Genomic DNA, 13149 nt, shown 5'->3' with positions numbered 1-13149 from the left:
AGGGGGGGAAACTTGCTTGAAATTCTTGTTGGAGTTGGATATTTCCAGTCTTCAAGTGCAAATGGTCATAGATGCACTAAAGTATGTTAGGTACAATGCAGTGAATCTGAAGCAAATATGTATGTAGCCTGATATCTTACTTGATATTTTTTAATTAAATGTAAAGTGAAGGATGGAAAGAAAAATTAATTCACATTTGACTAAACCCCTAACACAAATGTAAAAATGCAAAATACCAGATATTTTGCATGCAGACCTATTACTGAATGCTAACATTTCAGATGAAACACAAAGCTTTTTCTTTGGATATGGCGAGAGTTAAAATGCTTTCTACTAGATGGCTAAAAACATGCCACCTACAATTCACGATGGGTTTTTTTAATGTCTTTGGGTAAAACTGATAGCTGGAGGTCAAATTACAGACAGCACTGGGAATCTACCTCATACAGAGGTACAGAGTGTTTTTGTGCTGCAGTCCATAAGGAATCCTCCTGGTTAACCGTGGAGCCATAAGTAATTGTCTTAATTTGTGAACTACACATTAAGCATATCGTCAGCTGTTGTAAATGCGTAACCAACAACAAACCATTATGTATCTTTCATCTAATTATACATGCTTATTATCCACCTGCACAAGTGTATACCCAGCTAGTATCTGTAACAGTTGTGGTTTGTAACATCAAAACAGCTTTAGGATTGTAAAGTTGCTTTAGAGTTCATAGTCTGCCCAACTTGTGGAATAATTTTGGTTCCGTGCAGCACACAAAATAGTCGCAGCTATTCATTTTCGTATTATATTAGCTTGCATGCATATTTTGCTGCAACGTCCCTTTTCTCTAATTGTGAATTGGCCACAGATGTAACTACTGAAATGCGAAGTACAGTTTAAGGAGGGTTAAGAGCAGGGGTCAGCAACCTTTTTCAGCCGTGGGCCGGTCCACCATATCTCAGACCATGTGGTGGGCTGGACTATATTTTGGAGAGAGAGAAAAGAACGAATTCCTGTGTCCTACAAATAACCCAGAGATGCATTTTAAATAAAAGCACACATTCTACTCATGTAAAAACACCAGGCAGGCCCCACAAATAACCCACAGATGCATTTTAAATAAAAGGACACATTCTACTCATGTAAAAACACTCTGATTCCCGGACCGTCCGTGGGCCGGATTTAGAAGGCAATTGAGCTGGATCCAACCCCTGGGGCTTAGGTTGCCTACCCCTGGTTAAAAGCAACATTAAATTTGGAGTGAATGGGCTTCAGCCCAAAAGAAATGCAATTCACACAGAGTGCACCAGCAAGAAAGACATATTCATCACATAATGCTACTTGCCACTGCAAATATCCTTCGGGATAGTGAGTGACAACAGGCCATAACTGTAGATGGTTCCACATTGAATGGCTTTTTGCTATGCCCTTCATCTCTTCCCACACTTACACATTATCCCCCCATTTCTGAGCTATGTACAAACCATTCAATCACACACACTGCTATGTTCCAAAGCAACACACAAGTCACTCCAGCTGTACCATAAAGTGCAAGTTCTGCTTGTGGCACCAGAGCCACATGGAAAATCGCTCTCTATCTTGATTGAATGATTCTTAGATAAACACACACATAAATGACACTGTTTTTCTATTAAGGTGTTGCTCAGGTCGGTGGAGCAAGGGAAGATCTAGGAGATCTTTCATTACTTACCTAGTGGATTTCCTGCATAGCCCAAAATCCAGTTAATATTGAAATTCTCCCAGTTTAGCCAATATCATCCAATGAAACCTATAGTTGTAATAACTAATCTTAAGGTCTGCTACACTAAGAAAACATGTTGAGATATACCAGCTGCTGCATCAGTTCAGTTTCAGAAAATGATGCTAATATCAGAATCACAGTGTTTTCCTCTGAGAGGTACTGTCCACAATATTATGATTTACATGGCATTGTACCTAGCAGAACAGCTTCAATGTAATGCAATTAATACATTGTACTTAGTTGGAGTAAAATATTAACTGAATGAGTGGCTTTTTCTTAAATCATATACTGCATGTATTCAAATGCAGTTTACAACATTTTTAATTACCATTATATACTGTTTAAATGCCATATACCAACTTGCACGAAACATACATTAAAACTTTATGACCACAGGACTGTATTTTACTCGAAACCTGTTAAGCTTTTCACATTCTCTCTTTTCCTGGGGGAAAAGGTGAGGTTACGCTATGGAAGACAACACATGTTATGATGAACATAATCCTATTATCATAATGGAAATAATACTATTACAAAGGAATAAACAACAAATGGTGCATGAAGCCCTTGGAAAATTCAAATTCATTTGGGACTCCCTAAGGGAATAACACCAGTCTCAGAGCTGAATTTGATAGTTTCTTAGGAAGTCAAAAACATATTGAAATAAGCAGCACGTTCTACAGAAATATCTGCAAATTAAGTCACTACAGAATAACCTTGGTGTTGCAGCTGACAGAAAAAATGTGCAAATGATTATTTGGATGGGGAATATGGAATTATGGGGTGCTGTTCCTACACAAAAATTAAATGAGATGCTCTCTGTGGTCGTAAAGATATTATAAAATGTTTTAAATCTTTTTAGACATAAAAAAATCATCAGATCAAATAAAACATACAAATAGATATGACTAGTCTATTATAGTAAGTAATCTAAAGTAGCTTAATGCTCTTGGTTCAGTGATTACTAAACTTATACTGTGTTTTGTTTAGTTTTTAGTCAACATAGGCTTCATATGTCTTGTAAATGCATATCTTGGGAAATTTCCAAACAGGAACAGGAAAGCAAGAAAGAATACATGATAAGAATGGTTAAAGAAAACCATTTACCTTTCTAGTATTCTAGCATGCTCTGTAAATTATTCTTTCTTCCTTAGTCATTTTTTCCTTTCATCTAATATCACCTTCAGCCCCACTGTTAACAACCATGCCCAGTGGGATTTTTGAATGTTTTTCTTTGAGCAGCACATCCCTATGCCTTATCACAATCTATTTCTGAAATCCCCTTCTCCACTTTTCAAAAGCAGCTCGGCACAGGGCACTGCTGGTTAAGAAAATAATGCTCAAAGCTCCATTAGGCACATAATATATGCTTTATGGTCCCATCCTAAGTATATATGTAGCATTTTCCTTACATTTTCATCTATGTATCTCAGCAATCTTTATGATATCTGCATAAGGTAGCCCTGTATTGCCACTGGGGTGAGAAACTACAAAAGAGGAGCTTTCCAAAGAACAACCTATAGTTCATGACTGGCTTGAAATTTTAACTTGGGGTTTTCAGTTCAGAGTTTTGTGTACAACCACTATTCTGTACTAGCTTCACAATCACAGGTGTCTCATTCGGATGTAACTGAGGCTGAGCCTCGAAGGAAACTCAGGCTCATTCCTTCCTTCCCACGCACACTTAAGATAATTAGTTACTTTCTAATTTTCAGTAAACCCTGGTTTGCAATCCTGGTTTGTAGAGGAAGCACAAGCCATGGTTTGCTGGTTTAGAAGTAATGGTAACCTGTGGTTTGCCGAAAAACAGGAAGTTACTATTATTCTGGGGATATGAGGAACACTCTCCCATCAGATGTCAAGGAAATAAACAACTATCTGACTTTTAGAAGACATCTGAAGGCAGCCATGTTTAGGGAAGTTTTTAATGTTTGATGTTTTATTGTGTTTTTAATATTCTGTTGGGAGCCGCCCAGAGTGGCTGGGGAAACCCAGCCAGATGGCAAGAGATAGATATAGATATAGATATAGAATTATTATTATTATTATTATTATTATTATTATTATTATTATTATTATTATTATTGGAGCTGGGGAAGAAAGAGATGGAGTACAGAAGTCCAAAGCTCCTTCCATGATTATTCTTGTAGAGAAAAGTCACAATTTGGCATTATATGTGAAATGTCACACTATGTATTTTTACCTATGGCTGCTGTAATCACTGATGTGTGTAAGCATATTTCAAAAAAGCCACTGAATAAGAGGCTGCAAAATTAAGCCAATCTGGAGTTCAGTTCTAAATGAAAGCATAAGAATCCATGCTTACAAAGGTGTATATCAGAATTAGTCCCCAAACCTAAACATATTACATGAAAAGAGGTTCCAGTGATTTAAATTTGCCCGATAGTATATTAAAACTGGGTGCCAGTCAAAGGAAATGTTACCATTCCAGCAAACTATTTTGTGGGTTGAGATGTTATGCCTTTCTATAAACAGCTGAACACCTTCTCCGACTGCAAGTTAGGATTTTTAAATGGTTCAGTTGCTGCAGCTGGGTCAACTCTGATGCACTTAGAAAATATTCCGTTCCCCTTCACAGGAAAAATGAAAGAAGAAACCATATAGAAAGAACGTGTTGCCTGTTTTCTGCCCCCAGGCTAAGTCTATGCCTTCAGTTCGACTCTTGTGTTATTTAATTGGACTTTATAACTATTCTGTTACTTTCCAAGCTATAGAAGTGAAGATCAAGTAAAGTGTTACTTACCATTCTCCATCGGTTCTACTTGCTTCCATAGTACAAGGGCTCCATGATGCTATTTCTCTGCATATGTAGAATACCTTTGGTGAAATACCTTTTTATTACGGGTCACGGTCTTTTAAGATTAAATTCTCTCAAAGCAGAATGTGTCACCTGCAGGGGGAAAAACAACTAAGTGGGGATTGTTGTTTGCTTATTTGTTGGTGTGCATTTTATGCAGAGAGCAGGTAATATTACCTTTTCACTTGCTAGCAAGTCTAGACTACCTTTTCAAAAAACAAAAAACCTTTCATTACAATCTTCAATAGATGACTCATTTTGTTTGTTTTTAAACAAAACAAGCACAGCCACAGCTACTTTTACTTAGCATCCTCATTTCCAAACGATATTGATCCTTTTTTCTGTTTTGTGGTTATGTTCTTGTGGCTGGAATAGATGCCAATATGCATCATAGCTGATGCTGCTTTTATGCAAAACTGAGTGTTTGTACTTCCAATTTCCTGTAAGATCTCCAAGGTCAGAGAATAGCAGGGTTGTCTTTAAAATATCTGTTGCAACAAGTGGCGTTAGATTGCAACACAGTGCCCCAGGCTATGCACATCTGAAACGGGGAAAACAGACTTTACACTTGGCCTTCCCGATGTCTTGAACTGTGAGCACAAATTCACATGATTGTTGGTAAAGGATGACAGGCAAGCTGGAAATTTTAATACCTTACCCCAGCCCATATTGTAAAACAGGTTTGGGATTTCTAGTGCTCTATGAATATTCTAAAACACATCAAGGATTTTACGCTCTTTACGTATTTCTCATATCTCCTTTTTACGGATCTGTTGAAAGGTAAAGGTGTAAAGGACCCCTGGATGGATAAGCCCAGTTAAATTCGACTATGGGGTGTGGTGCTCATCTCACTTTTCAGGCCGAGGGAGCCGGTGTTTGTCCACAGACAGCTTCCAGGTCATGTGGCTAGCATGACTAAAATGCTTCTGGTGCAATAGGACACTGTGATGAGTGCCAGAGTGAATGGAAATGCCATTTACCTTCCCGCTGCAGCAGTACCTATTTATCTACTTGCACTGGTGTGCTTTCGACACACCACTTAAGGAACATGGGTGGCATTGTGGTCTAAACTACTGAGGCTCTTGGGCTTGCTGATCGTAAGGTCAGCGGTTCGAATCCATGTGACGGTGATGAGCTCCCATTGCTCTGTACCCAGCTCTTGCCAACCTGTTGATATTCTGACCATGGCTAGAAGAGAAGTTTGAATTAGTGAATCCATCACTAATTAAGATAATTTGGCAAGTTACTTGCTGTCAGCTTAACCTACTTTACTAGTCTGTGTGACGTTTAAATCCTGCTGGAATCTGGTTGGAGGAAAGGACAGCAAGCACATGCTTCCTATCTGGGGTGGGAACACTTGTAACACTTCAGGTGTCACTGGACCACATTGCCAATCAGCTCTGATCGTTGGCCATGCTGGTTGGGGCTGATGAAGTCCAACAATATTTGGCAGGCCTCAGGTTCCTGACACCTAATTTAAATTGTGTTTGACTTTACACCACCCATCATCTTGACATCTTTCCGCAGGGCCTGTAAGACGGAGCTGTTCTGCCAGGCCCAGTCTGACCCCTCTCCTCCTACAAGACCCTATATATAAGAGGCCTCTCTAACTCCTCTCACTGGCTCATATAAATAGCTGAGCCTGGTGAGTACCTAAGGTTCCCAACCCCTGTAGTCATAATTTGCCGGTTGCCTTCTGAACTTATTTGATTTTAATCCGATGTTAAGCTGTATTTCAGTCGATTGCTGGATTTTATGTTTTAATGTATTTATATTTTGATGTTAGCCACCCTGAGCCTGGTTATGGCTGGGGAGGGCGGGATATAAATAAAATTATCATCATCATCATCATATGAGCCAACTCCTAGGAGGCCAAGGTCCCTTCAGCCCTGCCAATAAAATATTTAAGGGGGCTGCCCCCACAAAGTCAATAGGCACTGCCATTCAGATGGTGTGCCTGTGCTGAATCTTCTGATTGATTATGTAGGTTCGGGCTTACCTGGGCCCTCCCAATATTTTATTCAAGTTGGCACCCCTGCCATCCATATAAGGAAGGCTATTATTAACCACGTTTTAGCAATGGACAGTTGCACAATACAGGCAGATAAGCTATTTTGGATTGGGATTCAAGGCAGATAAATGTATACTTTTCACTGTTGGTGCTCTATTATTTGTTTTACATTTTATTTTAGTTTTTTAAAAAAACTTGGCTCTACATGTCTCTACATGGAGTGCTACAGCTTTAAGCAGCAGCTCTTTGATATGTCCTGTGATAATGCCTGCAATTAGCAAACCATTAAGCAGGTTTTAAAATATTCTTTAGAGTTTTGCCCCAGTCTGATCTCTTTCTCTCCAAGGCTACATCAAGCACTAAGGCTTTGGGCCACCATATTGTGTCTCACTTGTAATAAGCAGCATTTCTGGTTATCAGACACCTTGGATTCACGGCTCTGTGGCCTTTAGTCACCCACAAAAGGTATTTATTGCCTCATATACGCCTCCACTATGAACACTAGCTTCTAATTAATACCACTTAAATCTACAAGTATTGCCACAAAGAGACACTTAGGAGCATGCTTGATGCTCAGTATTACTCACAACTGGAAACATGCTTGAAAACCTTCCAGCTGTCTGACACAGAAATTTGAGAGGACACTCAGTAAAGGACCAATTTTACTAAATCATCGGCTAATGTGCTGTATTATATACAGGCAGCACTGGACAGACGGTAGCCTATCTACTAGCAGAATAGTGCTGGGGGTTGCAGTGGAAAATGATTCCCACCCCACCCCAAAGTCATTTGTGTTCCAGAAGGGCTTAATCCCTGAACACAAAGACATAGTTTGTAGGTGTGTGTAGAGACACATGTTCCAAGCAAGTGGGATAACAAGTGCATACACTGATTAGTATGATAAGAGGATAGTATATTTTTCAACCTTTTTTTTTTTACAATGTCAGAATTAGGCCTTTTCTGGAAAATTAGTACATGGTGTAACAAGCATGTATTTATTGCTTAGGTTCCAGACAACTTCCCTTGATTAAAGGCTGTTTGGGGGCAGGGAGGGAGCAGGGTCTACAGTTAAAACTGCAAAAACTGCGCAAAGCATTGTTGAACACCCTGCACGTTGGCTGATATTGATGTCAAGTGACTGGCAAGTGGATGGGAGAACCAGTCAAAGTTGGCCTGCCGGGGCAGCAGAGATAAAAGTTATGGCTTTAGAGCAAAAAGGTTTCCCACCCCAGAGATAGAAGCTAACAAGGAAGGCCTTCTGCTTGAGACTCTGGAAAGCAACGGCCAATCAGATTAGAGAATACTGGTGAACAAATAGTCTGATCTGGTATAGGGCAGCTTCTGAGTAAATAAGTAAAAATTCAATTAGCTTCATAAATTAGCTGAATTTAAAATCCACAGTTACTTTAAATGAGGAAATATATCCAACCCCCTACAATTTAGCTTGTTCTTCCCACCTGCACCCCACATTTTGCTTTCCAAAAAATCATACTTCTAACAAAATACCATTCCTATGTAATAATAAAGTTTAAAATATGCTATCGTGTCTCAGGATACTAAGAGTTAATCTGGTGTAATTTTCTTAATAAAACTCAGAGCTATATATTATTTTTGTAACCTATGTCACACGGTTTGACACCATGTAATTTTTGAGGTATTTTATAATTTGCAAGGCAAACAACAACAATGCCTACTGTCTTCTTAAAACTCTTTTGCTGCCAAAGAAACAGCCATTTGCTTTGTCACGATTACCACAGTAAATCTTAGAGTGAATGTATTTAATGATGGCTACAAAGCTTCCCTTTATTTTGCCATGGAAAAGAAAGCTTCAGAACCACACTGACCAATTCTGCTCTCTATCTCAAGGAAATGAAAGATCACTCACTGGAGCCTACTTACCCAAATTTACCTGCTTAGAGAAATAAGGGCTAATAAAAGACCAGGAGTTTGAAGCAAACTTCTCTTGTGCACTAGCAGATTAAATTGACTTTGGACCATTCTTTGAAATAATTATGGACTGAAGTATGTTGGCATATACATACAGGACTCATTTTAGCCTTTAAATTGAGCATTCCAAGGAGAGTGGATGCATTGAGACCTTGTGTACAACCCACTAAGAACTGTTCCACCGCATGTGCACCCCTTAAAAACATATGGAATTTGAACAAGAGCACATGTGCACATCTTGCTATAATTCAATGGGCCTGCACAGTTACTGTAAGGCCTCTGGTTTGTGACCCTCAACCCTCTTCCCCCATGGACAAACGAAGAATTGTTTCTTTCCCAAACCTGCTCAAATGCCCAATTCTGATGCGGTGACTTGCTTATTACACCAACACCCATGACAAATACCTCAAAAGTTAAGTCACCTGGTTGCAGGTTACGCTTTCAAACCCCATTATGCTCCAAATCACATATCAGATCTAACAATTCATTTCATTCATCATGCTTGAGTTTTCACCGTGCAGATATAGGAAATCAATTAAACCTATCCGTCCCTTTGAATATTCATCTCTTTTACATTTACAGCAACCAGTCTATCTTTGTGGGAACTCTTCAGAGAAGGTTTTTGTTTGCTGATCCAGCCCTGGTGCAGAGGGATTTAGGGTTGTGGGTCTGGCTGACCACATTGTCCTTGTCCACGCTGATGCAATCACTCCCTTACACACATTCTGCAGAGAACAAAACCAATATATGTCTAGCACACAGAGAGAAGTCAATTTCTAGTTTATTTCATAACCTCACAAACATCACCAAAATCAGTCAGCAACCCGTGGTCTGAGGGACACATGCCCCTCAGCCTAATTTCATGTGTATTTTGGCCTAATTTCATGCACATGGGGGTTGCCTGGAGGGAGAGGTGTAGTGATGCTGAAACCTAAGCTTCATATAAAGAATTAAAATCTCTAAAATGGGCAGCCCTTCTCTCCTGTTTTTCTTCAAGACCTGTGCATCTTGAGGTCTACTCACAACCAATCGGCTGCCTGAATTCTAGAACCGAAGCTGTGATTTCCCCTCGCCTTTAGCTGAAAACTGAAACCATGACTCCAGAGAGGACATAAAATGCATAGTACCATGCAACTCGTTTATTGTGCTCACCTGTTGATGAAAGCACTTTTAAAGGTTAAAGCAAATTGTTTTATATTGTTACACACACACACTCCTTATGGTAATTCTGCACCATATCATATATTCTAACATTGATTTGGCATTACCATAAAAGAATAATGTCCAATATATTAATTAGGTATCTCAGTCTCATCATTATTACCACTATAAAATGTTAAAAGAGTGTATTTCATGAGCAGAGCACAATTTTTTCCTTTGTAGGGGAAATTAGGTAGTATATCAATTAATACTAAATTGCAGTATCACTCGGAATACTTACGACATTCAGATGAATACCAAATGAATTCATTATGATAAGTGCTAACACAATGAATACCAAATGAATTAATAGTAGTCAAACCATTACCAAGCATTGCGGTGATATTTGCCTGATTCAATATTAGGGATAGATTTGAACACATCATTAAATAGTATGGGTCAGATTCTGCTTCTGCTGAAGGAAGCAGGATCACTTCAAGGGAACCAGGATTGTACTGTGCTGTGATTTAGAATAACATTGATGTAGGGACAAGGAAAATATACAATGGATGCCTTCATACCATAAAAAGTCCTTTACTCACTGAAGTGTGCTATGTGTCTTCTCTTTGTTAATATATGTGCTGCTTTGTGAGAGAATAACTTTACTTTTTGATAAGGAATGGTCTTCCTCAGTGATTGACCTGGAGCATCACACTATCATGAGGGCAAATATTGAGGCCCCAGTTTGAAAGAAATGATGTGAATATAACAATTTCCATTCATTGTTTGTGCTTCAGACCATAGTAAAGATAAACTAGGCTGCACCCGTAATATTTATGTGTTCCGATGCAATGCATTTCAACAATTTATATCTATTAGAGATTTAGTAAGACATGAAGGCATAAGTGGATTTAATCAGACATGTAATTATTTTTACGCCTGCAATACAAAAATATGCATAAATGAATTTATGGTTATTTGGCAATCAGGAGGAATAGTGTTTATAAATGTTGAAACAGCTGCTGGCAAATCTATGTGCAAAAGCAAGGAAAACAGCTTTTAGCATCTACTAGGCAGGTGAGCAATAAAGGGCTTAGTGAGGCTTGTTTAGTATCTTATGGATGTTTGGGTAAATTTGGGGCCATTTCACGCAAGTCTGCTAAATGTTAGTGGTTGTGTGCATATCTGTTTTGACAGTGCAAGCCTGTCCTCAGTTAGCTGACTGGACAATGATAGGATTGTCATTGTAAGGGGAGAAAATGAAGATGGGTGTGCTGGGGAAGTAAGGAAATAGCCAGGTTAGTTGGTTACCAAGCCTTCAGCAGGGCTAGATCGCATTTCATAGAATCATAGAATTGCAGTTGGAAGGAACCGCAAGGGTAATCTAGTCCGACCCCCTGCAGTGCAGCTAAAGCAGGGGTCAGCAATCTTTTTCAGCCGTGGGCCGGTCCACCGTCCCTCAGACCATGTGGTGGGCCGGACTATATTTTTGGGGAAAAATGAACGAATTCCTATGCCCCACAAATAACCCAGAGATGCATTTTAAATAAAAGGACACATTCTACTCATGTAAAAACATGCTGATTCCTGGACTGTCCGTGGGCCGATTGAGGAGGCGATTGAACCTCATCTGGCCCACGGGCCTTAGGTTGCCTACCCCTGAGCTAAAGCATCCATCGCAGATGGTCATCCAACCTCTGCTTCCTTTGTCAGAAGAACACCAGCAAAATAGATGTTATAATTAATACACACCCATTGGAGTCAATAAAGAGTCCAAGATGAATGCTCCACCCACTCCAACCTTGTATGCATCCCAGTTAACGGTGTCTAATCCATGACTCAGCTCCAAGATGACATAAGCCTCAGCAAGGAAAGATAATTAGATTATCAAAGAGAGCAGCATGGGGCTACATCACTCTGTCTTCTGACCAAAGTTGGGGAACTTGCAGCGCATGGGCCAAATGAGGTTGGCCCCCCAGGCCTCTGCCTGGCCCATGGAACTCTCCCTAGGCAATGTCCATCACTGATCCTGGGGGGGAGGGCAATGACAAGCGCATTCAAGCAGAAATGAGGCATGACTCTGACCCTCTGCTTTCCCAGCCTACTGTCTTGCTTTCAGCTTCTTCCTTCCTGCTCACATGACTCAACTTTCAACCCTGGTCTTTGTCTTTCTAACTACCAGCAAGCAGTTTTTTTGTCTGGCACAGAACCACTTCCATTGTTTGATTAATGGCTCATAGGCTACCACCACACCAGGAAGTTAGCCTGAATGTTCCAGGAATTTTAATCCTTGTTTTAGATTTTAACACTTGCTCAATCCAGCATACTGCCTACTCCCCGCCGCCCCCAAACTCATAACATTATAGTACTGTAAATGAACAAAATTAAATCAAGCAAGTTTACATCCTTGCTTAACAACCTGGGTCACAGAGAGGGAATTCCTTCAAAATCCAATGGAATAAGATGTAACAAATGGTGAAGTAAAGAATTTTAATTAGCGGAAGCTACTGACATTCCAAATTTTTATTTAAATCCAATTAAAAGTGGCACTTCCTAATGCCCTGGTAATGTCAAAAGTGGCCAGATTTACAATGAACAAATTAACATTATTTGCTGTCACAGATTCATGAACAAATGCAATCAGTGACCCACCCCATGGTTGAATGGGCAGCTCTGACTCCAGCCTGCTCTTCAGCAAAAACCAAAAAGATAACCAGGATCTGCTCAGCTCTCAGGTTTGAGAAGTAAATAGTTGGAGCATAAATTAGGCACAATGTTGGTTAAGTTTATAGGTCTATAATTTGAAAGAAATGTCTTATCCCACTTCTTCAGAGATTGGAACTGCATTGCTCATATTCCAGCCAGTGGGGATAGCTGTCATTGAAATGATTACATCGAAAGACTTGCTAATAACTTTGACCTACCACTCTTAAGTTGTATGTGTATGTTTTCAAACTTGCTAGGAATGCCATTTCTTCTGAGGGCTTTGAAAAATACACTGTGAGTTCCTCTACTTCCTTGCTGTAGAAGGCCAACAGAATAAGGAAGATAAACTGTCAACAATGCCCTGTGTTTCAGGGTCTTGAAATACTTTATTAAACACAGAAAAGATACTATTCCTATGCATTATCATCAAACTAAACTTGTTAAGTTTATGGTGTTTCCCTAAAAAAAATAGAAGGGGGTGGGATCCATATCAGAACTGTGGAAGTGGTTAACCCTTTGACTCCTGCCATGTTCCCAATGAAAATTAAGTCAGCCTCCTAAAGCTGCTATTAAAAAGCCCCAACTAAGCATTATGTAATCTTTCCTCATAGGGAATCTTGCCTGCTGCTTGCAGGAGCTGTGTCTGTAACATCCAATATGAGCTTGCTAAATGTATGTTAGGATACTTTCCATTCCATTTGAATTATAGTGCAATCTGAACTTCCAAATATGTCAACTAGGAGAGGTTAAGCTATGTAGAATATCTCTCCACTGCG

General features: G+C 39.6%; 1 long non-coding RNA gene across 1 annotated transcript in view; it reads right to left on the bottom strand.

The window, feature by feature from the left end:
- The window catches only part of LOC309353894, a 53607-nt gene extending 40917 nt beyond the window's left edge, over nt 1-12690 (bottom strand). The window contains exons 1-2 of the long non-coding RNA XR_014162124.1: nt 12592-12690; nt 4516-4662 (exon numbers count right to left, since the gene is read on the bottom strand). This is a non-coding gene — a long non-coding RNA (uncharacterized lncRNA). The remainder of the gene's footprint in view (nt 1-4515; nt 4663-12591) is intronic.
- Between the last annotated feature and the right edge of the window lie 459 nt (nt 12691-13149).

Source organism: Podarcis melisellensis (genome assembly GCF_964234715.1).
Source record: "Podarcis melisellensis genome assembly, chromosome: 12".
Taxonomy (NCBI): Eukaryota; Metazoa; Chordata; class Lepidosauria; order Squamata; family Lacertidae; genus Podarcis; species Podarcis melisellensis.
This window is presented reverse-complemented; position numbering and strand designations above follow the sequence as displayed.